Raw genomic sequence first — 23,594 nt, forward strand, 5'->3', positions numbered from 1 at the left:
GACATAAGCCTGGGGGGGGGAGCAAACCCCCACCTGTAAGAATCCCTCTCATCCCACCATGTGAAGCTTAAGCCTCGATGAGGAATAAACAGAGGTTCTTTTGGTAATTAAGCCTAACAGGCAGACTGCAGGCAAGGGTGGATCTCTAGGATCTTTGAAACTTTAACTAACTCTCCCATAGGCCTGGAGCTGGTAAAACCTTACCTTGGTGCACAGGTTGGTCTTTTCCACATACACCCAAGGCCCAGCAAGAATAGCCACAAGCTGTGGATCTCTGATAGTTCCAAACAGGTTTCCCAGGGCCAGTCACAGGCAGCATCTGACAAAACACTGTACAAAAGCAAAGTTTTTGCAGATCTACCTAATCCATAGAAACAAACACAAAGACAACCAAAATGGGAATACAAAGAAACAGACCTCAAAAGAAAGAACAAGAGAATTCTCTAGAAAGAGAATTAGATGAAGGCAAATGAAGGCAAGCAATTTATCTGATAGAAAGTTTAGAGTAATGATTATAAGGATACTCAACAGCATGAAAAGAGACATAGAAACCATTGAAAAGGATCAGTCAGAAATAAAGAATGCAATATCTAAAGTAAATAACACACTGAAAGGAATAAACAGTAGGTTAGAAGAAGCAGATGATCAAATCAGCAATAAGGAAGACACATAGGAGGAAAAACACCCAGAGAAGCAAAAAGGAAGAGGGTTTTTTTTAAAATAAGGATAGTTTAAGGGACCTTTGGGACAACATAAAACATAGAAAAATCCTCATCATAAGAATACTAGAAGGAGAAGAGAGAGAGCAAGGTACTGAGAACCTGTTTGAAGAAATAATGACTGAAAACTTTAACCTGATTAAGAATAAGGACACACAAGTCCAGGAAGTGCAGAGAGTCCCAAACAACATGGATCTGAAGAGGTCCACACCAAAACAGATCATAATTAAAATGGTAAACCTTAGAGACAAGGAAAGAAGCTTAAAAGTTCCAGAGAAGAGCAGTTACTTACATAGAAGGGAGCTCCCATTAGACTGTCATCTGATTTTTAACCAGAAATATTTCAGGCCAGAAGGTATTGGTGTGAAATATTCAAAACGATAAAAAGCAAGAACCTACAACAAAGGGTACTTTACCCAGCAAGGCTATTATTTAAAAATCGAAGGAGAAATAAGGAGCTACACAGACAAGAAAAACATAAAGGAGTTTGTTGCCACCAAACCAATATTGCAATGAATGTTAATGGGCTTGCCACAGGAAGGAGGAGGAGGAAAAGGATGGAGGGGGAGGAGGAGGATGACAACAGAAGAAAATAGTTAAAAAATAAAATTGTAATACATATATGTCTATCAATAATCACTTTAACTGTAAAGGCATTAAATGTTCCAATCAAAAGGCATAGGATAGTTGAATGGGTAAGAAAACAGGACCCATGTCATGCTGTCTTCAAGAGACATACCTCAGAACATGCAGACTAAAAATAAAGGAATGGAAATGTTCCATTCATGGAAAAAACAAAAGCTGGGGCAGCAACACTTACTTGTATATCTGACAAAATAGACTCTAAAACCAAGGCTATAGTAACAGACAAAGAGGGACCTATATAATAATAAAGGGGAAAATCCAACAAGAAGATATAACCAGGTAAACATTTATGCCACCAAGATAGGGGCACCTAAATATATAAAGCAAATCTTGATGGACATAAAGGGAGAGATGAACAGAAATAGTCATAGTCAGGGATTTTAACACCCTATTGACTTTAATGGGTAGATCTTTCAGACAGAAAATCAACAAGGAAATGTTGGTCTTAAATAACACATTAGACCAAATGGATTTAATTGATATCTTCAAAGCATTTTACCCTAATGCAGCAGAATATACATTCTTTTCAAGTTCACATGGACTATTTTCCAGGATAGACCACATGCTGGGACACAAAGCAAGTCTCAGTAAATTTAATAGGGTTGAAATAATATCAGACATCTTCACTGACCATAATGCTATGAAAGTAGAAATCAATCAAAAGAAGAAAGCTGAAAAATACACAAAGATATAAAACCTAAATAACATGTTATTGAACAATGAATGGGTTAACAATGAGATCAAGAGAGAAATTAAAAGATTTGATTTGAAACAAAGGAAAATGAGAGCACAAAACCCCCAAATATGTGAGACATAGGGAAAGCAGCCCTAAGAGGGAAATTCATAGCATTACAGGCACATCTAAAGAAATAATTAAAAAACTTTAAAAAATCAAACATTATACTCAAGGGAACTTGAAAAAGAACAACAAACAAAGCCCAAAGTGAGTATAAGGAAAGAAACAATAAAAATCAGAGCAGGAATAAATGAAATAGACTAAAAACTTGCAAAACATCAATGAATCTAAGAGCAGGTTTTTTGATAAGGTAAACAAGATTGACAAATCTTTAACCAGACTCACCAAGAAAAAAAAAAAGAGAGTACCCACTAAATAAAATTATAAAGAAAGAAGAAGTAACAACTGACACCACAGAAATACAAATAATTGTAAGAAGGTATTATGAACTATATGCCACCACACTACACAATCTGAACAAAATGGATAGATTCCTAAAAACATGCACTCTTTCAAAACTAAATCAGGAAGAATCAAATAATCTGAATAAATAGATTACTACTAATGGAATTGAAGCACTAATCAAAAAACTTCTAACAAACAAAGGCCCTGGACCAGATGACTTCACAAGTGAATTTTACCAAACATTCAAAGAAGAAATAACACCTCCCTTTCTCAAACTATCAAAAAATTTCAAGAAGAGGGAAGCCTTCCCAGCTTATTTTACGAGGCCAGCATTATTCTTATTATAAACCAGAAAAAAACACTACCAAAAAAAAAAAAAGAAAATTATAGGCCAACATCCATGATAAACACGGATGCTAAAATCCTCAACAAAATATTAGCAAACTGAATAGAGTAATACATCAAAAAGATCATACACCATAATCAAGTAGGATATATTACAGGGGATAGAATTTTGGTACAATACTTGCAAATTAATAAATGTGATATACTACATAAAAATGAAGTATAAAAACCATATGACCATATCAATAGATGCAGTAAAAACATTTGATAAAATCCAACACCCATTTATGATTAAAAAAACACTCAGCAAAGTGGGAATAGAGGAAAGATACCTAAATATAATAACGCTATATGTGACAAAACCACTACATCATACTCAACAGGGAAAAACTACAAGTGTTCCCCTTAAGACTGGAATAAGGAATATTTGCTTTCACCTCTCTTATTCAACATAGTACTAGAAACCCTAGCCACAGCAATCAGAAAAGAAGAAGTAAAAAGCACCCAAACTGAAAAGGAAGAAGTAAATCTGTCATTGTTTACAGATGACATAATACTGTCATAAAAAACCATGAAAATTCCACCAAGAAACTACTAAAGGTGATCAAAGAATTCAGTAAATCAGTAGGATACAAAATTAATAACCAGAAATCAGTTGCATTTTTATATGCCAATAATGAACTATCAGAAAGGGAAATTAATAAAACAGTCCCATTAACAATTGCTTCAAAACATAAACATGCCTAGGGATAAATTTAACTATTAATATAAAATACCTGTACTCAGAAAATTATAAAACACTGAGGAAAGAAATTGAAGAAGCCCTGGCTGGTTTGGCTCAGTAGATTGAGCACCAGCCTGTGAAACAAAGGGTCACTGGTTTGATTACCAGTCAGAGCATATGCCTGGGTTGTGGGCCAGGTCCACAGTAGGGGTACTTGAGAGGCAACCATATATTGATGTTTCTCTCCCTCTCTTTCTCCCTCTTTTCCCTTCTGTCTAAAAATACATAAAATCTTTAAAAAAAAGAGAAAAAAACTGAAGAAGATACAAATAAGTGGAAGCATATAGTGTCTTCATGGATAGGAAGAATTAACATCATTAAAATGTCCATACTACATAAAGCAATCCATAGATTCAGTGCAGCTCCTACCAAGATAACAATTATGTATTTCATGGAAGAAGAAATTTTCCAAAAATTTATGTGGAACTGTTGTGGAAAATAACTCACACGCGGGAGAAATGGCGGAGCACGATCCTTTATTACGCGCACAGGCTCAGAGGGGAAATCCCAAATTCTGAGCAATGAGCTTAAGCTGGAGTTTCCTTTATATGCTTGTTACACAGGCAGAAGGAGGAGGGAAAGGAGTGCAGCTGCTAAAACTGGGGTTAGTGTACAACCTTGAGATAACTGTTTATCTGAGAACAGCTGCTGCCTGGGAAGGGTTGCTGGTCAGCTCCTACCTAAGAATAGCTACTGCTCAGCTATGTCCTGTCACAGAACAACAAAAGACCCTAAATAGCAACAGTGATCTTGAAAAAGAAGAATAAAGTTGGAGGAATCATGCTACCTAATATCAAACTACCCTATAAGGCCATAGTTATCAAAACAACATGGTACTGGCATAAGAACAGATACATAGATCAATGCAACATAATAGAGATCCCAGAAATAAACCCATGCTTTTATGGTCAATTAATATTTTACAAAGGCGGCAAGAACATACATTGGGCTACAGATAGTTTAATCAATAAATGGTATTGGGAAAACTGGACAGATACATGCAGGAAAATGAAACCAGACACCCTTCTTATGCCACACACAAAAACAAATTCAAAATGGATTTAAGACTTAAATGTTAGACCCCAAACCATAAAAATCCTAGAAGAAAACATAGGCAGTAAAATTGCAGACATTGCTCATAGCAATATTTTATCTAATATATCTTCTCAGGCAAGGGAAACAAAGAAAAAATAAACAAATGGGACTACATCAAACTAAACAGTTTTTGCACAGCAAAGGAAACAACAAAATGAATAGACAATCTAATGAATGGGAGAACACATTCATTGATACATCTGATAAGGGGTTAATATCCAAAATTAATAATTTACAGAACTCAATACCAAAACAACAAACAACCCAATTAAAAAATGGGCAAAGGACATCAATAAACAATTCTCCAAAGAGGTCATATAGGTGACCAATAGATAGATGAAAAGAAGCTCAATGTCACTAATCATTAATAAATGCAAAGTATAGCCATAATGGAATATTAGCTCATGCCTGCCATGATTGTTATAACTCAACGAGCAACTGCTTGAGGGTGAGTAGAAAGGGGAACACTTCTGCACTGGTGGTGGGAATGCAGATTTGTGAAACCATTGTTGAATACTGTACGGAGTTTCCTCTAAAAATTAGAAATGGAACTTACTTTTAACCCAGCAATTGCCCTTCTGGGAATTTATCTAAAGTAACCCAAAACACTAATTTGAAAGAATATATGCACCCCTGTGTTCATTGCAATATTATTTACAGTAGCCAATATTTGGAAGCACCTCAAGTGTCCATTAGTAGATGAGTGGACAACACAGCTGTAGTACATTTAGACAATGGAATACTATTCAGCTGTAAAATAAAAGAAAATGTCCCACTGAGACATATAGATGGACCCAGAGAACATTACACTAAGTGAAATAAGCCAGTCAAAGAAAGACAAATACCATGTGATTTCACTCATATGCGGAATCTAATGAACAATCTAAATTTACAAGCAAAAGGGAGACAGACTCATAGAGAATAGGATGAGAGATCTGTGAGGAGAGTTGTTTGGGGGAAGGATTTGGGCAAAAAAATAGAAAGAACTCATGGACACAGACAACAGTGTGGTGGTTGCAGGGATGGGGGAAGATGTGGGTGGAGGCGGAAGAGGGTATAAGGGAGATAAATGGTAATGAAAAAATACAATAAAATAAAATATTAAAAGAGGAGAAAAATAAGTTTGAGAAATATGGGGAAAATTGAAAGGAAAAAGAAAGTTGAGCAACAAGACAAAAACTTACAATTAAAGAAGACCTGCTTTGCTAAAGTCAGGATTTTGGGTGGCAAAATATGAGACACCACCAAATACACTGCAACTATTGATTGAGAGTTCAAAGTAGTACATCCAGGATCAAGGTCAAGCAGAATCAGAGGGCCAATGGAAATTATGCAAGCAGATTTCCAAAGCCCCCAAGTCATTTACCAGTTTTGCCCCAGCATCTCTTTACCAGATCAGACCTGTGGCTATATATGGTATGTTTATATCCAGCAAATGGAGGAAGACAGAGCACAAGGTACAATCATGAGCATCAATTTAGTATACGGGTACAATCAGAAACCAGAGAGCAGCCGCATGGCAGCCCCACTCAAGGAGGACTTGGGAAGAGATTATGGAGAAAAAATTCCTCCCAATGTAGAGTTTTGGGTGGGGCATATGGTTATACATTTTGTGTAGAAATACCTGAGACAAGTTTTAACATATGAGGTCTGTTCGGAAACTATCCATCCATGTACTATGTAAAATAGAGGCATTTGTTGAAGAAAATACAAGATACAAGAAACATTGTATATAGGAAAATGATGCCCCACCCCCCTCCAAAGTAGGCACCTTGGAACCCCACACTTCAGTCACCAATCTTTGTTGATTGCAGCCAGTACCCATTCAACATTCTCAGGTGTTCTGCTTGTTACAGGCCTTCCAGAATGTGGATCCTTTTAACACATTCTCAACCATCTTTGAAGCATTTGTGTCACATTTTTATTTGGTCTTCACACATTGCATCACCCCTGAAAGTCTTCTGAATCATCAAAACAGTGTCCATGGGGGAATGTTCAAGCTTAACACAAAATTTGATGCAGATTCTCCACTTATTTTGAATACAATGACCACACAGCTCACATGCTCACTCAATGGTGTCTATTGCCCCACAGACTAGTACAGTGAAGTTGTCATTAGTCATGCATGCATATTCCAGTCTACTCCCCTTGGCTACCAGGTTACATCAGTGTCATGCAAACCTTTCTCATTACATTAACAATGGCTGGACTTTTTCCAGACAGAGCTTCATGTGTGGATTCAAAAATAGTGGTGAATGGCTTGGTCAGGTGATCAGGGGCCTGGAAGAAGAAGAGAGATAGATTAAAATACAGCAAAAAGAGTTCTGGCCCTGGCTGGTGTGGCTCAGTGGATTGAGCGCAGGCTGCAAACCAAAGCATTGCAGGTTCGATTCCCAGTCAGGGCACACGCCTGGGTTGCAGGCCACAGCCCCCAGCAACCACACATTGATGTTTCTCTCTCTCTCTCTCTTCCTCCCTCCCTTCCCTCTCTAAAAATAAATAAATAAAATCTATTAAAAAAAGAGCTCTGAAGTAGAGGTATATAAAATGGACATATGGAAGAGAACATGAAGTTTGAAAATATTTTACTTACAGGGTAATACTCACTAGAAAACCAACATCATGAAAGAAGCACTGAACAAAAAAGATAATTTGGCCCATTATTGGCATTTGGTCACATGAAAAGGCCAAAGGACACAAGAATGGAGGTTCCATATGCATCCAACATTTTGGAATTCACGTGACTTACCAAGGCTAACCTAGCTACTGCCAACACCAGATATCCAACTGTCATCAATAGAGCCCAGTGCTGAATCTCCAACATAGCAGCATCCCTCAAGGACCATTTGGACTCTTGCTGACAAATCACTGGAAGGATAAGTAATTTATTTTAATAAGAATATACATATCTTTAGATGTCAGCTTGCCTTGTCTGCCTATAGGGCCTTAACCAGCCCCACTATTTGAAAATTTAAATAATGTTGGGTACTGGACCCAATGTAACATAATGACTGACCAGGGAACCCAGTTTACAACAAAAGAAGTACAAAGCCAAGCCCACGACCATGGGATCAACTAGTTATATAGCATATAGCACTATGCAGAAACCAGTAGAACATTGGGAATTAAGTGCCAACTTGGAAGCAATGCCTGATGAGGATGGAACACTATCCTCTAGGCTATGGTATACCCATTGAGTCAACAACATTTTATATGTGGTTGTGCCTCTAATGGAAAGAATAGATGAGTCTATGAACCAAGATCTGGAAGCATAAGTGGTTTCACTTAAATCACTCCCAATAATTCACTTGGGGATTTGTACTTGTTATACCTTCAGTTCTGGGTTCTGTAAGTCTAAAGGTCTTGGTTTCTAAAGCAGAAGCTTTTCTGCCAGGGGATATAGCAGAATTCCCATTCAACTATCAGATGTGACTGTCTTCTGAAATCAGCATGCAGGAAAAGGAGGCATTGCCCTGGCAGAGGTTATAGACCATGATGATCAGGAGGTGAGGCTACACAATGAGGACAGGAAGAATATGTTTGACACCTAAGTGATCCAGTTGGTTACCTCTGGTTCAGCTCTACTTAATGGTGAGAGTAAAAGGACAAGAGCAACAATCCTAGCCTGAGAAAGGTGTGGGGGATAGGACCTCAGAACCCTAGACTCCAGCAAAAATGCTAGGACAGAGTGAGTGGAATAGAGAATGGATAGTGGAATAAAAAGATGATGAGTATCAATTGTCCTCCATCATACTCCAGACCAGCTGCCGTATCAGTAACTATAGCTCCCCACTAACTTGCTCCTTTAAGTTATCCCAATAAATATATATCTAGCAGAATCCTGAAAGAGCAGCTTCCAGAATCTTTGTGGAGGCAATCAAAGCAAGTCAGAGATCGACTATGGTGGACACTGATCTGTTGCTCAAATCTCCCTTAATTGAAAAACTTGTTCCCCCAAAAGCTGGGAGTGGTAACAGTAGTGAGTCTTTAGCTGTTAGCCCTTTCATGGATGCAAAGAAAATCTTGGCCAAGAAGATGCCCCCTCTACAGGTAGCTTGCATACAAAACTAATCCATGAGAAACTACAAAAGTCAACTCTGAGGGCCATTATAACTCCAGAACATCCCATGTTATCAACTATGGTGTCACTGAACCTGCATCGTACCTCAACTTTTTCTCCATCTAATTACAAAGCAAGTTTGAACTTTATTAGATATTGAACATTTTTCTAGAACATTTTCCCCAAATAATTGTTAAACTCTATATTTATAGCAGAGTTCCAGTAGCTCCAACTTTCTACCGGTACTTGAAATTTTCAGTCCTTTTAATTCAGCTATCATTTCCATACAATGATAGTCCTCACCACTAAGCCCACAAAATGTTTATTGTATGCACCATGTTTACAATATTAGTCCTTTTTAAGTATATGTCAGTTATTTGAAGGCAGGAACACACATAACAATAAAAAACAGACTAAGTATTTATTATTTACACGTATTTTCATTTATTGAGCATTACTATATGCCACTTTTCTAAATATAAATTCATGTTTAACCCATTTAACTTTTATAGTAACCTATTTTATAGATGACAAAGTAGAGGTGCATAGAGGTTGCAAAACTTTTACCCTACCAAAGTTTATATAGCAAGTAAATAGCAGTCAAGATTTGAACCCAGAAGTCTAGATACAGAAACTGAGCTCTTATGATCATCACTGCATATTGTACATTAATGTATATTTTGCATCACACATCTTTCATTACATTTTACATTCTAAGTTAAGTGTACAAGCAAATGTTTGATGATATAGTCATTCCTATAAGTCAGCCCTCAGTCTCCACTCTGGTCATCTGAACCAGACTTTAAGAACAAAAGCACAAGGCCACCTAAATGGCTACCAGTCCTGCAGGTGATGCTAGCACCAAGGGAAAACAGTGAGTCAACACAGGTGATTATTCTATTCTCTCAGCTTTTATTAATGCAGATTCAATCCAAATCCATACTAACCTAAATAACAGCAATAATCATTCAGAAACAATCAGCAATAAAATCACACAAGAGAATTGGGAAACAACAAACCCAAGTCCTGAGTCCAGAGCACATCTGGGTCCAGGAGGCAACAGGGAGCAGTCAACATCTTGCAAGGCAGAGTCAGAGGATTGATAGAGAAGTGGAGATCTTTCTCTCCTGTGGGGGAATACTAAGGGCGTCTCAAAGTAACAGATGCATTGTCCATGGTTTGAAGTCCTCAGCTTTTATGCTTCTTTGGTTGTAAAGTCATATTGATTTTGCACAATTTCTCGAATATACATTTTTGTTAATTTGGATAAGCACCAATTGTGTTCCTCAGTCCTGATAGGTACATATTGTATATATCACCTCTGATGGGCATATGTTTATGTCAGCTCTGATAGGCATATGTTGTTTTATGTCAGTTCTGATAGAGTAGTGTTACCCTTCAGATAAGCACATATCTGCCACGCTGTACTGTGTGGGCATGCTGGAGAACTGCATCATCTACCACTCTCCTTGAGTCATGGTGTTGTCATTAGTATTTATTATACATTATAATTCATCATAAGAGAGAAGTACCATAAATCTCCTTGAATTTGTGAACAGTTCAAAAATGTATATAGATATCATGGTAGAAGATACTATAGAAAGTTAGTAATAAGGAAGGAAAGAAGGAAGAGAAGGGAAGTGAAGAAAACAATCTTGTATAATGCACTCACCATGATTTAGGTGAGGAATGGTCAATAGGTTTTAAAGCTGCAGTCTTTTGGCAGTTACTCCCTGGAGTTCCAAGTTGAGGATTTTGAAGTCCACCAAAGCGTAGGGAAGAAACAATTGTTGCAGGATCCTGGGAATCACATTAGTATATATTCCATGGAGGCAACATATTCATGTTAAGGGTGATAGACTAGACACTTTCACAGACACTACTTCACAAAAAAAATTTACATGAGGATTCTGAAAGATATACTTAATTATCCCCATTTTTTAGATGAGAAAAGTAAATAAAGTCTTTGAAGCATTGGTCCCTCCTTACAAACTAATGACTGGATGAAAATATAATAACAAACTAACTGGAAAATTTAACAGCTATAATGAAAACGGATGACTGGGTGGCAGTCTTAGAGGCTTCAAAGGGTCACACTATCTAATGGTGATTATTTTGCTCTCATTGTGTGCTTTTGTGACTGTCCCTCTTCCCCACACTAACTCATATTCTTGGGCCCAGGCAAGTAAGTTCAAGTTCAGGCAGATACCTTTCAGCTTCTAGGAAACATGGAGGGAATCAAAATGAAGGTATTTACTGTTTTTTCCACTCACAAAAGAAAGAAAGTTTTCCAGAAGATAAACTTTGTCAACTGGTTACACCTATGCTCACAACGGACCACAGGCGTGCAGTTTTATGATAAAATAATGTTTTCCAGGTAACAGAGATATCTAGATCTAGGAACTTTATAAGTTTATAAACATTTTATGTCTATAAAATGTTTATTATACATTATAATTCATCATAAGAGAGAAGTACCATAAATCTCCTTGAATTTGTGAACAGTTCAAAAATGTATATAGATATCATGGTAGAAGATACTATAGAAAGTTAGTAATAAGGAAGGAAAGAAGGAAGAGAAGGGAAGGGAAGAAAACAATCTTGTATAATGCACTCACCATGATTTAGGTGAGGAATGGTCAATAGGTTTTAAAGCTGCAGTCTTTATATGCAGCTGATCCATATAACTTTGGACCTCAGAAGTATACGCTAGTACCTATATAAAACACCATCACTTTTTCATTCAAGAGATGGCCAACTATTCCAGAGTAATTATCTCCTCCTTGTTAGTAGCACAACTCTTATAGAGGTAGTTTTTGCAAGAATGGAAAACCTTTGTCCCCTAGTACTCAGTAATCCTTAGCATCAGGAGCAATTTACTGCTGACTATAACATAAATGTAGGCTTAGTAAAACAAGGATTATTAATATTCCCTTATGTTATGAACCCTGACCTAACTTAACCAGCCATAAAGTAATGCACATACCTGTAATTTTGTGACTGAGATAAAATGCCAAGAGTGCAAGAGAGAGAGAGAAGAAATAAGAACATAGTATTAGAGCCTAATAAAATGAAAAAGTCAAATGCATTAGTCATATTTTAAAGAGCTTGGATTTTGCATTTTATTTAAAATCAATAACTGCAACAATACTGTAATGATTGTGATAACTTCTTACACTCTGATGACTTTGTGCTCATACATTTTGCTCATAATAAACTGTTCATTAAAATTCCAGAAGCCTCAGCTCTAGCCATTCTTTGGAAACAAACAAACAAACAAATATCTCTTTAGCTTCTCTGATGTAAAAAATAAAATCCAAAAATATTTAATATGCCCTTGCAATTTACCTCTCTATCTGGCTTGGAGGGTAGTGCTATGGCTCAAGAACTGTGATTCTCTTACAGGCATTTTTTTAAGAAACAAGATAAATCTGACAAGTAAGGAGAGACATGCAGGATTATTGGGAAGAACATAAGCTTTTTAGATGAGTAAAACTGTTTTGTAACTGATATGCCATGGTGCTTCAGTAAGTCTTTACCTCTCTAGACTTGTTTCCTCATCAGTCAATTAGAGATAGGAATGACTACATCATAGAGTTATATTTGCCACAGAGCATGACATAAATGTCTAACATATTCAAATGATAGAATAATTATAGAAGATACATCAAGTATTCAACACATAGTAAGAATTGAATAAATGGTGGCTGTGAATCTTTTATATGTGTCAATTACTACAGTATACTGGTGGTGGATAAATAGTGTTTCTGTGAGGGAATAACTAAAGCTTTTCCAAAAAGTCAAATCACATACACAAATTAAAAAAAAAGAGAGAGAGAAAGATCAGGTCAGAATCAATTGTTTTGTATGTGTATTGCTGTAGGCTAATTATTTAATTCATGCTTTTACCCTGTTTTTTTTTTTTTGTTTTGGGTTTTGGGTTGCACTGCAGGATCAGACTGTTAACACACTTAATGAGGCAAGGAAGCATTGCAGTATATCTGAGCAATTAAAGCTCCTCCATTCAAACTGTAATAAAACCTGCAGTTGTCTCCTTTCTGCCTAGAAGAATAACTTTATAGTTTATTGAACAAGTAAGATTTTGATTCATTTCTAACTTTTTATAAAAGTACTTTGCTGTCCTCACCTAAACTCTTTGAAAGGACTTTTTTAATGGAAAGGATCACAAATCAATATTATCAGGACATATCCAGGTTTAGTACATTCTCCAAGTATAAGTGTTCATTGCAACCATGCCAATGAAACAGACTTCCCTCACTTTTTGCTCTTCACCAAAATTTGCTTTTTTTCTTTCCTAAATATGAAACAATTGGAGTAGCATCCAGACACAGCTATAATTTTTACTCCATTCTAAATGTTGCATTTGCTCCTGGCAATCAAGTCACCTCCTTTATGAAACCATTGCACTAGCAAATCCTCACCTCTACTACACATACTCTGCCTGATGCATATGATAGTAGGAGACTGGATAATATAAATTGGTCTGTTTTTATTTTGAACTTTATGATTTACAATTTACTTGCACAGGGCAAATACCTTTTGCAATAATATGTACAGTTCTACCTCTCTGACTAAAGGGTGTCTGGAAAATGCAGAGGAAGCTCAGAAGAATGCCATAAATTGGCTAAAAGTGCAGAGATAAAGTTAATGAAGCCAGACTTCTGCTTCCAATTAAACAGGCTGAAAGAGTGATTGTGCAATCTCTGAGTAAGTAATGATTCAGAAAACAGTGACATGTTCCTTGTGTTCTCTGAGCACAGAATAAAGGAAACAGGTTTAAATGGAAGAATAAAGGACTTGATAAAAGTTATCCATAACTAAACGAGTTCTATAAAAGTGGCATTTAAAGTTACTGGTAAATGAACTAGGTTCTTTTCTGCCCCAGGGATTTGAATAGATCTGTGTAGCCTGTTTCCTTCTCAGGTTGCTTTTTCATCCTGTGGATATAGTATCAGTGCACAGAAGAAAATAAAAAGAAAAATATGGGAGAAAAGGAGAATGGAAGGGAAAGAAAAAAAAGGTGGGGGGAGTAAAAGGAGCAGAAGAAACAGGAGCACCAAACCAAGAATTCTCTACATTTTTTAAAAAATGCCTGCTTCTTCCTGTGCCAGATGGAAGGAACAGCAACCCATGCATAGACATTGAATTCTCTCTGATCCACCAGCTGAAGCCACACTGTCTTCAGATGGCCAAGGCATCTTAGACATCCTATCTCAGACCATTCATAGCAAATGCTTCAGGTCTCCAAAAAAGCAAGCAGCTCAGTGTGATATAAAACATCATACACTAACATGAAAATGAAACCCATTACCATTCCTCAGGTTGAAAAGAGCTTGTGGCACAGAAAATTATGTAAACATTAAAAAAAGAACACATATATAAACAGCATATTTACACACTCATCTATTAATATCAATTCCAAACAAAGGACACACCTCTAGAAAGCAAAAGTGTTTGAAATTACCAATCAAAAAGTAGTATCATCGAAATATCTCCTCTCTTCTAAAGATAAACAAACAATTTGATACCAGCTCCATAATGGCCACATATTTTCAGCCACAGCAGGTTGCTGCCTGGTCCCTGCAGGAAAATGACAAATGAATGCTGTTTAATATTTTGCTTGAACAGTTTTTTCTTTCAGAAAACTATTTGCAATACGATAATGAGAAGAGCATAGCTGCAGAGAGTAGCATTTTGTAAGGATGACTACCTTTCTAGGGCATATCATCTGATATACACTTTGTTTATCCAGAGTGAATTCAGTGGTTAAAATGATTAATTGAACCCATTTTGGGTTACTCATACTAGCTCTTGCAAAGGAGGTGATTGCTATTTTTTTCTTAGTGACTCATACAAAGACGCCAGCAGTACACTGGCAGTAACAAAATGACATTTCTAAATTTAGCAGTTCATAAATCTTTTAAGATGCCAACCACATATAGTTCTCCCCTCCCCCGGGCTCCTCTCTCAGTACTTACTCATACGTGCAAAAGACCTAAATGTGTATGGAGACAGGAAAGGGGCTTCCTCAGGGCACATCTCTCTGGTCCTCCCTCAGTACCTACCAACACCTCTATGCACTCTGGTAGAAGCAATGTGTATATTTCCCACAAGATAGCTTTGATTATGCCATTAAGATGCTAAATTTGTTTGGTAAAAACATATACAGAATATGAGCGTGTTTCCAAAAGAGCCCAATTCAATGAAATTATTTTCCAGGGGCACTGTGGAAACAAGCAAATTTCCTCCTGTCTTCCAATGTTATCTATTCTGTCACGTGAAATATGCAGTAACTTCACATCCTCAGGAAATGAAAATTTCTTTGCCTCTGTCATTTTCTGTGGTATACATAAAGCATCTACCAAATATATCTGTTCTCCTGATGTCCTTTTGCCCATTGTTCTGAAGCTTCAAATTTACCGCTGCCATCCAGAAATTTTACCAATATGACTTACACAGATAGTATGCTGAGAGGGAATGTAAGAGAATTAGAGTTGGTGCACCGAACATCCAAATCATTATAAAAAAATGGTTTCTGAGCAAAGAGATAAACCAGTATTTTTTTTTAAATAATTAGTTAATCTTAATCCCTCCTTCTCACAACCTCTTCACCATGTAGATCTTCCCATCATGGAATGGAAGAGTACATTGTACTTTTCACCTACTTAAAATGACTTTCTACAAATGGTAAGCATGCGATAACCTATTTGCCCCTTCTCCATTATTTTTCACAGCTCCTGTTTAACATACAACTCTTTCCAGGTCAATGACAACAAAGTTGTCATTTAAGAGTAAATGTAATTCTCCCAGATTGGTGTAGCTCAGTGGCTTGAGCACTGGCCTGTGAACCAAAAGGTCACCTATTTGATTCCCAGTCAGGGCACATGCCTGGGTTGTGTGCCAGGCCCCCAGTGGGGGACATGTGAGAGGCAACTACACATTGATGTTTCTCTCCCTCTTTTTCTCCCTCCCTTCATCTCTCTAAAAATAAATAAATAAAATCCTTTTTAAAAAAAGTAAATGCAATCTGCAAATGCGAGATGAGTACATCAAAAGATTGAAATTAATAATAAAATTATTTATAAAATATGAGCTTCTCAGTGGCAAAGCTGAGGTGTAGAAACATGCAAATTCCAAGAAACCCAAAGCTTTATTTAAAGTAGGAAAGGCACATTTTGAGACTGCATGTTCTTGAGACAAGAGATTCTCAATTACTCTCTTTTTATTTTGTCCAATGTGCTTACTGTTTATATTATACCAAGCAAAATGTTCTATATTTTGAGCTGAACTAACATTTCTTGACTTAGATTATCTGAGAAAATAAATTTCAAAGAACCAGGGTGGGACATATGAGGCCTGGTAACTACTTAATTAACTACTCCATGGAAAGCATGCAAACTCCATTGAATTCACAGAATTCCTTTGCCTCTTCATAAGTAAGGCATCTAGAAAACAAGATCTACTATGAAAATAAAGGCCTCTGAGCCAAGTGTTGCCTCTGGCTCAAGGGAAAAAAGTAGTCAGATTTTCAACTGGGTTGAAGAAAATGGTTATCAGTGTAAAGCAATGGGATTAGAATCTTTTTCTACAAAACATCAGATTATTTCCCGGCCCCCTTCTCAAAATCTGTTAGGGATAAATAGAACTCCTAATTATGTTTGAAGATAAGATGTAGAGTAGGACCAGTCCAAAATCCACATCTTTAAGATGATTATTTGCTGGTTTGTCACTGAATTTATGTCAACAATTAAACTAAAGTTAGTACAACTTCCCTCCACCTCCATTGTCTTGATCACAAAATATTACCCTGAAATAAAAGGCAATGTTACCCTGATTTTTTCTTCATTGTTCTTACATCTCAAGTTGTGCATATCTATCTTATTATTTATGGATTTTAGATATTGATGTAATATTTAGAATGCACAAACCATGAATCAGGCTCATTTACAACAATACTTCATCTATGTCAACCTCAAAATAATTTACCAGTTGGTTAGATACTAGAAGACTATGTACTTTCTTCTTCTTTTTTATGTTTATAGTCTATGGTGGTTTCTGCTGTGAAATAGTAATTTGGCTTTTCATTAACCAGGAACAAAAATCCTGGTTGGCAAATGGTCTCTTTGGCAATAAGACTTTAAAGGGAGGTTAAATTTTTATTTAAGAGATTTCTGTATAAAGATGGTAACCCATCAGCTAGGTGTGTGTGGATTCAGGGAAGGAAGCATTGACTCAGGGCTCAGGTGTTGATGGGAAGCCAGTGTCACAGAAAACAATGATATGGCCAACTGGCCTATACTGATTAAATTGGGCTATTTCACAGATAACTTTTTAGTAAACATGGGCAGCAGAAAAACTATGCTGTCATTCCAATTCTACCCTCTGTCCCCAGATATCGTACTTGGCTCTAGAATTCTAGGAAAAGCAGATGCTCACTCTGCTCCTGATATAAAGTCACTATTTACTGGCATAATAGCAATTTATTTAGGCTACCCTAATCCCTTCAGACTCAAAGCTTTCAGAATAACCAAGGAAATAGACAGACATGGCTTGTCATGATCAAACTCATCAACAAATGAGAAGGCAAAATGCCTTCTACTTGAACAGATGTTGCAAAGCAAATGTGTGAAACTAGTGAAATTTTGTTTTTTGTTTTTACAACCATGGTGGATCCTCCTGTGTTGCAGAATTTCTAAACCACCACAGTGCAAAAAAGGGAGGACTTTGATGTACTATAGTTATAATGTACATCACAGAATTTTCTTCCTCTTAAATAAGTTACAACCATTTCTTTTAAAATGTGAAATCTGAGATAATTAAAAATTACCTGAAAGTGCTACTCAAACCCTAACCTCTTTCCTTTACAAGAAATGATACAAACAAACCTCTCATTAAATTAACCATAAAGAAGCAGAAAAAGATGAAAACTCACAATACTGAAAAATAAGACTTTAGTCAACCTCATGCCTGTACTGGGGCAGCTGAAGTGAGAATTTAGCTCATAGCATATCCCTTCTTTGTGTTATGAAATAGAGACTACCTGATATGTTTAGGAAAAGAGGGAAATGATAATACATCTTATTAATAAAAATAGACCTGGAAGAGATTTTAAAAATAACCTAGAGCAACATGACTCACCCTTATGACAAACAAAGGGGAACAATGGGAAATTAGTGATCTACCTACATCCTCTAACTGTAAAACAGATATTTATTAACACCTGTAGTTTAAACTTGAGAAGTTACAGGGTAAATGGGATAATTCTGTGTCTGTAGAAGTTATTAGTAACATAAACTTTCCTTCTTCAAATCAAAATATGAAAAAAAATGAATGAAAGCTAAAAAAAATCATCTCATTCAGAAAGACCTGACAAGAGTTACCAATCATGTTTAAAAGTGGGAGCCACTTTTTGGTTTCGGTTGATGAGTACAAAGGCACAGAATAGACAGAGTAATTGTCAACAGGGACAATTCATGCAATGCCCAGGAAAAGAGTATCCTGTCAGGCATACCTTTACATTTTTAATGTGATCCCTTGAACAAATAAGCACATGCTATAGAAATGGCTACAGTAGATCTTCAATGCATGAACAGGGACTAATTTGCTAAATATTGATTTAGACGCTTTTGTCAAAGTTGATTCACATAATGTATATGTCACCCCTTGTTCAAGCAATAAGCTATTCTCTATTTAAAGTCCTCTTTTCTCCTATTTTGTGTCAATGAATTCCAGAATATAGCATTTTCAGGCACATTGTTGAGAAAAACTTTGTATCATTGTCCATTTTACTTTTTATTGAAGATTATATTATATTTATTATTTACAATGCTATAGTCATCCAATTGCTTTAGGGTAGATTCATTTTTGTCTTTGCTTTCCTATCATATATGCAAAGCCACTCATCTCAGACTAACTAATCTTCCATTTTTCCCACTCTGCCTTCTTTATAATACATATTTCTATAGGTAATAATGTTTTCATGCTATTGGTATCTCTTGACTATAAAAACTAAATTACGTGCTAATGGAGCAAACTTTTCACTCCGCACATAAAAGTTAATGTTTTTTAGAACTCCATGAGTTTCCATTGGATAGTTTTGTAGCTAACATTAAGTTGTCTTCTTAGATGGTTGACTGAGAATGCCAGCTACCCAACATGATGTTGCCAATTCAAGAGGAAAACTGAAGTAATACTTATCATTCATCAATACCTATGAAGACACTATAATTACAGAAAAATGTGTAATCTTTCTCTATCCAAATGTATACTTAATAAGAAATAAAATGTTATTGTTTCACATTGGCTATTAGTTTTTTGAGGTATAGTAATGTTTGAAAATGTTACAGAGATAAATATAAAAATGGAAAAGTCATCTTTTTTAATTTCCAAAAATTCCAAAATAAAACATTTACTATTAAATGTTTTAAAGAACATAACTTGGTATTTTATAGCTTCTGTGTATTATAATGCTTTTACTTTAGTTTTTCAATGACTTTAATGAAAATTAACTCTGACTTCATCAATAACTACTAAAATTACATAGTCAGTTTCCACCATACTTTCCAAAGAAGTTTTAGAACTTGGGCTGACATCTTGTTGGTACCTCATAAAAGGATGGTACTGGCTTCTTTGTAACCCAGTGGCAAAAACAAAAATGTTATGTAATTACTGACCTGTTCTAGAAGACTGTAAAGGACAGATATTCAAAGTTAATCAACAGAAATCTGACTGGACAAATGCCACTTTAAAGAAATGGACTTAGGCAAAGTGCCTAAGTTAGTCATCCATCAGTTATTCTGATGTTGGATTAGGTGACTGAAGGGCACAGAGAAATTTTGGCAGGGGTTAAAATAAAAGGAATAATGTATCATGACCAGTACATGTTTTGTGTTTGCTTAAAACCAAACTTTTTAATGTATAACATAAATAAAAAATAAACTACAATTACATGTGAGTTTTTTTGTTTTTGCTTGAACAGAATTTGGTACTTAATAAAAGAACAATCTCAGAAAATTAATTAACTTGTCAGTAAAACATTTTATTTCAGTATGTATTTCTATGTGTTGTTGAATAAGATATAATATTGTTAAATTAGTTGGTAATACTTTTTAAAAATTTATTAAAATATAGCAAAATTACTGCAAGAAGATAACATTAAAATTTTTTCTTTTATGTTAGTTTAGTACTATCAGTCAGTGCTCTATAACATTATTACTTACCTACATTTTTTCTATGTTACTTTAAAATAAAAGTTTAATATGATTAAACATAAAAAGTACTAGGTCTCTGTTGAAATTTGGTTTTAGGATAGATGAGGACAGCATCCAGAGATAAATTTCCAGTGATGAAGAGAAAGGGAGGACAGGAGAGACACCCAGCAAAAGGAATGAATGAACCAACAGGTGAAATTGAGGAGCACTGTGCAAAAAGCTGTACAGTGGATTACATAAAACATTCTCTAAGCAGATGAATCACAAGTAAGTGAAAGTCAGGTCAAGATGTGCACTGAGATTCAAGATCATCTGAGAGAAATGCAAAGAAGGAGAGAGAGAAAGAGAGATGAAAGGAGAAAGAAAGGAGAGGGGAGAGAAGAAATGGAGAAAGGAAAGAGAGAGAGAAACTAGAAGGGTCAAAAAAACCAAGTCACTAGAAAATTTCATTAATCAATGATTCTATGATTAGATGAGGAAAAAGTAAAGTGGGGATTCAGGTGGTTGCCAATAGTTACTATATGGAGCTAAATTCATGACATAGTAGTATAAATTATCTAGCCCAATTATCAGAGAATAAGGACCTTGATATCTCATCCTCTTTTAGTAAAGCACTTATTTTTTCTGGGCTGCTCTATTCAACTCTATTTGTCACCCATTCTAGGGTAGCAATACCTGAAAGGGATCTTTTCCTCCAGATTTTACAATCTAATGCAAATTTTACATATTACCAGACAGTTAATATGTAAATGAACTGGGGTTTAGAGGAGCAACAATTCATCACTGGTAGTATAATAAATATTCTAGAGAAATTTTGGCAGTTAACCCTGAGGAAACTATGGGTAAATATGGAGCATATTAGGAGTAGGGGCATTATAACTTAAAGGACAAATTTTAGTGGGTAGTAAATTATATGTAGACTCACATACATAGCATGTATGTGTAAACACATAAAAAGTAGTGGGCAAAAGCACATTTAAAGGTGTGAGTATGTGAAAACCAGTATTTATTCTTGTATTATTATTTATTGTATTATTTTGCACATGAACACCTGTAAACCTACATTTGCTCACCTCTGCATAATCACAAACTGAGAATATATATAGTTATATTTGGGTATTAATTTTAATCCTTATAAAGAACTTACATGACTACACTCTAAGAAGACAAGGAATCCAATTAAAAAAATGGGCAAAGGACTTGAACAGACACTTCTCCAAGGAGGACATACAGAAAATCCAAAGACACATGAAACAATGTTTAATATCACTAGCTATCAGAAAGATGAAAATTAAAACCATAATGAGATACTACTTCACACCAGTCAGAATGGCCATCATAAACAGAGCAACAAACAACAAGTGTTGGAGAGGTTGTGGAGAAAAGATGTCCCTAGTGCACTGCTGGTGGAACTGCAGACTGGTACATCCACTATGGAAAGCAGTATGGGAGTTCCTCAGAAAACTAAAAATGGATCTGCCTTTTGACCCAGCAATTCCACTGCTGGGACTTTATCCTAAGAACACTAAAACACCAATCCAAAAGAACCTATGCACCCCAATGTTCATAGCAGCACAATTTACAATAGCTAGATGCTGGAAGCAACCTAGATGCCCATCAGTAAATGAATGGATCACAAAACTATGGTACATTTACACAATGGAATTCTATGCAGCAGAAAAAAAGAAGGAGCTCCTACTTTTTGCAACAGCTTGGATGGAGCTGAAAGCATTATGCTAAGCGAAACAAGCCAGGCAGTGAAAGACAAATGCCATATGATCTCACCTTTAACAGGAACCTAAACAACAAAACAAAGAAACAAGCAAAATATAACCAAAGGCATTGAAATAAAGGACAGGCTGAGAGTGACCACAAGGGAGAGAAGAGGGAATTTCAGGGGACAATGAGAAGGGCTTACAGGAACAAATTTAAAGGACACATGGACAAAAACTAGGTGGAGGGTGGTAATGGGAGGAAAGAGGAGAGGGTTGGGTGGGTGGGCTGGACTGGGAGTAAAAGGGAGAAAACTGTACTTGAACAATGATTAAAATAAAACAAATTTAAAAAATTTAATCCTTAGCTAAAAATACAATAAAAAATTATCTCTTTTATCTCTCTCTTTAAATCACTTTTTCATCACCTTGGTTTCACATTTTTCATGAATCTGCTTCAATAATTCATATGCTTCCAAATGATATTCCAATCACTACTTTTTTGTTATCTCAGTTTTTATATATAATTTTTAGTGTCTCTGCCATCATTTTGTTCATTGTCATATTTTCACTTGATCAACTAAATATCTGTAACATTAGCTACTGTTATTCTCTGGTTTCTACTACACAGAACTGGGCAATACTAGTATTCAAGAAAGTGTATATCCCTCAAATGTTCTTTGCAAATACCAGCTATGTACTGCTAAGAAACAATTGCCCAGTTACATTTAAAAACTCCCCTGTGTTTCCCTTAAAATAATAAAGATAGGTCTGCTGGTCATACTGTTGTTTGGCCAATAAAGAACAAATATCTGATTGAGTACCATTCACAAAAATGAAAATGAAAAATTCTTTAGTACTGTGCAGTCATCATTAATTCTCTGTTATTTGCTCTTTTGCACTGTAACACCTTCCCATGCTTATAGTAAAGAAGAGAGCTTTACATAACAATTATGAATATGGATCACTGGAATTGGCAAGCCTTCTATTTGAAGTGTGCTTTTGCCACTTCCTAGCTGTATGACTCTAGCTAAATTATTAAATTATAAAGCTTCATTCTACTTACCTCTTAAAATGGATAATAATACCCATTGCAAATAATTGGTGAAAGAAATTTTATGAAAAACTACATATAAAGCTCTTAGCACTGGGTTTAATATATGTCCTCCAGAAACTATGGTATTATTTGCTGTAAGTGTTAGATCATTTCCATTCATTTTGTAAGAACTATGTATTAACATAGAAAGTTATTAGTGACTTACAAAATTAGTGATGTAACATCTTATGACCTCTGGTCTATAACTAAACACAAATTTGAGGAAAGTTAAGATAGCAACTGACATACATTTACATAAAATCTGAATTTAACCTTAACAAACCAGGTACAACAAAAGAATAACAGTAATTATAAGCCAGAGGTACCTAAAGTAATGCTATTCACTAATAATACGATAAGTGTCCTGAGAAAATCTGGGCCTCTCTTCAAGGGCCTGCCAGGGCAAGAACACCTTGAGTGCTATAACTTGCAGAGGTCAGCCATATGATCCACAAGAACTGTGAGTTACTGATTTTAGGCATTCTTTAAAAATTCATGGAGAAAGAGGATACTTAGCAAGCTGCTATAGTCATCTCTCAGGAGAAAAGTGATTGGGTCCACCGCAAAATAGGGGTTGATATGCTTCAATAGACAGAATGCATTAGGTTGGCTTTTCCTGGCCAGTGCCCTGCAGTTACATATACTTAATATTATCATGAATTTTCTTTCATTATTAGAATAGTTCACCCCTACCATATAGCAGAGCCTTTCATTCTGCAATAGAGTCCTACACCTTCAGAGATCTCAAGACATGCAGACACAGATA

At 35.8% G+C, this 23,594-nt stretch overlaps 1 pseudogene; it reads left to right on the forward strand.

Annotated features, from left to right (window-relative positions):
* LOC123819855 overlaps nucleotides 1–23,594 on the forward strand; it is a 45,818-nt pseudogene that overhangs the window by 716 nt on the left and 21,508 nt on the right.

The sequence above is a fragment of the Phyllostomus hastatus genome, unplaced genomic scaffold (genome assembly GCF_019186645.2).
Source record: "Phyllostomus hastatus isolate PE091 unplaced genomic scaffold, TTU_PhHast_1.1 phas_contig_34, whole genome shotgun sequence".
NCBI lineage: Eukaryota > Metazoa > Chordata > Mammalia > Chiroptera > Phyllostomidae > Phyllostomus > Phyllostomus hastatus.